The sequence below is a fragment of the Petaurus breviceps genome, unplaced genomic scaffold (assembly GCF_028583685.1).
Source record: "Petaurus breviceps papuanus isolate PSGF00001 unplaced genomic scaffold, PetGlider_PUasm1.0 90779, whole genome shotgun sequence".
NCBI lineage: Eukaryota > Metazoa > Chordata > Mammalia > Diprotodontia > Petauridae > Petaurus > Petaurus breviceps.
The window spans coordinates 149,070-153,812 of NW_027187344.1; positions in this window are offsets into that span (position 1 = coordinate 149,070).

The window sequence follows — 4,743 nt, forward strand, 5'->3', positions numbered from 1 at the left end:
ACAACTTTGATAGACTTAAGATTTCTATCAGTGCAATGACTAATCATGATTCCAAAGGACCAGTGATCTCCCTAACTCCTGATGTTGTACTTGGCCCCTTCCTCCTCTTGACTATAGCCCTGTTTGTAGGACCCCACCTCATTAATCATTTTCTACAGTTTGCTAAGTCCTGTATTTACTCTGTTAAATTGCTAATTGTTAAGGATCCCCGCTGCTGGCCCTAGGGAACAGAATTGGGTGACCTGTATGATTTGGCCCTAACTGTATCAAGGGTTTGAAACACCCACATAAGAAGTGGGGAATGTTGAACATGTCCCCATTCTGGCTCCCCTGTTCCCTTCCCCCTCCCCTAACCAGCTATTTTCTCTCTCCTTCACAAAAGTAAGCAAACTGTCAGGTTTAGCCACGCCTAGGAAACCCATGGGTTTGAAAATCAAAATATGTACTGACCAATTGTTGATTTTGGCTTCTGTAAGTTCCTGCTTATGCAATCCCTGACCATTAGGTGAGTGGCTTGCCTTTATATGCTGATACTTTGCCCTTTCTGGCTGCTATTCGATTTGGGGTCTGGCCCCAAGCAGTCATGTGGCCTCAATAAAGAGTCCACTTCTAAATTGTCACTTGGGTCTAGTTTGTTTGCAGTACAACACTGACAGAGAGGTGATGGACTCAGAATCCAGAGTGAGACCTATATTTTTGGACATGGACAGTGTGGGGATTTATTTTCTTTAACTATTTGCATATTTCTTACAAATGTTTTGTTTTTTCCCCCCAATGGGGAAGATAGGTAGAAAAGAAAGTAGATCTGTTCACTGAAAAAAAATCTAATTTTTTAAAAGTGATGTTTTGCTGATAATGTTCCTTGCAAATCTTGGGATAATACAATTTTTGAAGAATAATTGTTGTAGGTGGTCCAAAAGTTCATGAAGAGCCTCATGGTGGGCACAACTATGCTATAACATATTTCCATTAATTACCTCAATGCAAAAAAAAAAAAGATGGCCTAAGGGACACCATTCAGGAAATGTATGATTAGAGTATGTGAGCAGAGAGAATAAGGAATAAAAGATGGATAGATAAGTGCTGAACTGATACCTACAGATACTGAAAGAACTGGTGGAAGTCCTACAACACATTAAATCCAGTATGGAGGTTCTGAAGGAGAATGTGGACAAGAGTAATGCTCTGGGGGAAGGTAGGTGGTGCAGCAAATAGAGTCAGGAGGACCTGAGTTAAAATGCGACCTCAGACACTTAACATTTACTAGCCATGTGACCTTGGGCAAGTCACAACCCCAATTGCCCTGCCCTCCCCCCTCCAAAAAGCAATAAAATTTTAAAAAGAGTAATGCTCGGTGAGAAGACAGATTGGTTGCAGGAATATCCACATTAATGAGATCACAGATCTATGGAATTGAGATGCCAATGCTTCTTTGGCCCCTATGCCACACAACTGACCCATATTAGCTTATAGTTCACTAAAACCCCCAGGTCAAAGAAGTTTTATGTGTCTGATACTCATTATTGGAACAATTAGCTTGCAAATAAAAATTTAGTAGGCCTTTAGAATCATGCAAAAGGATTTTGCAAAACATTTTAAGTATCACAAATCCCCAAAGTACCATGAAATACCAAAAGGTGTTTACCTTGGGGAGGAGGTTCAGTTGTTTGTTTTTTCTGAAGGCAAGAACAAACCCAATTAAATTAGCCTTATCACAATAACAAAGCTTACCAGACCTTTAAGAACTTGGTAGGAATTCTGCTACACAGAAGACTTTACACAGGGTTAAGCAAATCAAATCTGGATTCCTAATCACTAACAGTAAGATTTTAATTTCTAAGGCTCTTAGCACCTTAAAAGAAAAGACTAGAAAATGCATATAAAGTTTTAAGTTGCAACACAGGGTACAGATACCTAGAAAACCAGGGTGCAGGGACCCCCACAGAAAAGACCAAATTTCTTACTAAGCTTGTTTTGTTTAGAAATCCCCTTCACAACTCACTTTTGGAGATTATTTTAAGGCCAGACTGTGTTACGGTGGAACACAAGCCTTTTTCCTTAAGATCTCCTCCCCAAATTTCCCTCCTAGCAGTCTTCTAACAGCCTGTCACCACTTGTTCCAGCAGCCCAGGACAGAGGAGAGAAAACAAATATGATCGACCCGGCACAAGGGCGTCCCCTTATACAAGGGTCAGGCTGATCACCCAGAAGTCAGTGGAGCTTTAGGGACCTGTTAAGTACAAACAAGGTGAGGAAGGTGGTTGCTTGCAAGATAAGGAAAAATTGTCATGACACAGGATTGGGAAGATGAATGACACAGGATGGGGAACATAGGATAAGGGGGACAAAAGCAATTCTTTTGTTACAAGTTGCATGGTATTTCAAATTAAGGGGAAGGGTGGTCTAAGAATAAGCCTCAAACCCCTACAGGGGGCCTGGGAAAGTAGCCCTTACTATTAATCCTTAGGGCACCTTGGTATCCACATCATTCTTACTTTTAAGCTAGCAATTGTTAACACTCATGGTTAGGCATAGTAGAGAAAAAGAAGGTCTGCCCCACCCCAGCTCAACTCAGGAAGGCAGGGCAGGGCAGGGCAGGGCACTGCGCTCCACAGCATGGCTTGGCTCTGCACTGCTGGGCTCTGCACTGCTTGACTCTGCAGGGCAGGGCACAGCTCAGCTCTGCTTTGCACGGCTCCGCTTGGCTCCTCTTGGCTGCACTGCTCTGTGTTGCTGCGGCCTCAGGTTCTGGGGCAGGCAAAACCAGTGAAATGTGGCGGGGTCCCAGCACTCCAGTGCTGGTACCTCTACCGACCCCTGAGCAGCTGTGCAAACATCTGGAGATGTGGCTGGATGCTGCAGCTGCAGGAAACTCAGCTGGGAGGCAGTCTCCTGTGCTGGGAGAGAAGGAGAAGATGCAACATTTGTAAAGTTTCACAAACCCTCTGGCTACACTTCCCACCCATCCCCCCCCTCCATCCCCCCCCCCCCCCCCAAGCTGGAGATAAACTTTTTTTTTTATGTTTTATACCTTTGGGTGTAGGTTTGAGTCCGCCCCTTCTCCCCATGCCAAGTATTTAAAGCCTCTAGAAACCCATGATTTGATAATAAACGATTGCTTGATACTTTTGTGAATATTAAAGGCTTCATTCAATTCAAAGGCTTAGCAAAATGGATTTCTGCAGAAATCCTGCACACAAAAATCCCATGGAGGGTCCACAGAAACAGAGCGTGACATTCTTGAGGGTCCTGGACCCTGCTTTTACTTCATTTTTTCGTTTCTCAGCAATGCAAGATTATAAGACAACTCCAAAAGACTAGTGATGGAAAGAGATATCCACATCCAGAGAATGAACTACAGAGTCTGAATGCAGATCGAAGCTGACTACTTGCTCTATTTTGTGTTTAGTTTTGTTTCAGTCCTTCTATCTCGTTGTTCACTCCATTGGTTATAATTCTTCTTTACAACTTAACTAATGTTTAATGTGAAGATATTTGTAGAACCTGTATTGGATTGCATGCTGCCATGGAGAGAAAAGTGGGGGAGAAAATTTGGAACTCAAGGGATTGTGGAACTGAATGTTATAAACTAAAAGTAAACAAATAAAATTTTTTTAAAAAGAAAAGAAGTGGGGTGACTAGGTGGCACAGTGAATAGAGAACGGGCCCTGGAGTAAGGAGGACCTGGGTTTGGATTCGGCCTCAGACATTTCACACACACACACACACACACACACCTAACCATGTGATCTTGGGCAAGTCACTACCCTCCCCCTCCAAAAAAAAAGGCAAAAAGAAGAAGAGAGAGAGACAGAGAGATGCAATGTCTCTAAGTCTGTAGAGCAGCCATACTCCAAGACCCTTAAGGATCTCAATTTGAGCCCAAAACTGATGGATTATTTCAGGCTGGTGCATCCTTCATCTTCAATGCCATCACCAGTCATGAAGGACAGAATGTTGGAGGTGATATTGAAACCTTGCCAGTCTCCCCATCTTCTGACAGCGATGACTAAGTCCCAGCAACTTCTCCATTGTTTTCATGGGGTGGCCAAGATAGAGAGATTTATGACTGTATATCATACAATGCCCTCACATTGCCATCTGACACACAGTTAAAGGCAGGATTTAGGTTAAAAAATGTTTTCATCTTAAAAATTTTAAGTGCTGTACTTTTTAAACTTTATTTTTCTAGGAGTTTCTTTTTATCCGTTTTCTTTCACAACGTAACTAACACAGAAATATGTTTTGCATGATTGCACATGTATAACCTATATTAAATTGCTTGCCTTCTCAATAAGAGAGGAGGAGAGGGAGTGAGAGAATTTGGAACTCAAATTTAAAATAATAATAATTATTAAAAATTGTTTTTACATGCAATTAGGGGGAAATAAAATATAAAATAAAGAATTAAAGAAAAAAGAATTTTATTTGCTCTATAGTATTTATGTAGAATTCATGTGTTGCAACAAGTGAATACTATCTGACATCAATGTCATTTTTTTCTTTATTGACATGTTAGCACAAAAGGTTAGCACAAAAAGGAATTACTAGTGAGAAAAATGTTTTGCATGTTAGCAATTTTATTTTGTGTACTGCATTTTATGGGTTATTTCATGGTTACTGTGTTAGGAAAAGTACAAATGATCAGAATTAATGTTTTGTGATAAAGAATTATATGCAAAAAAGTGTATTTTCAGCCATCTCTAGCAACAGATTACAGTTTTGGGTGGTCATGGGAACCTA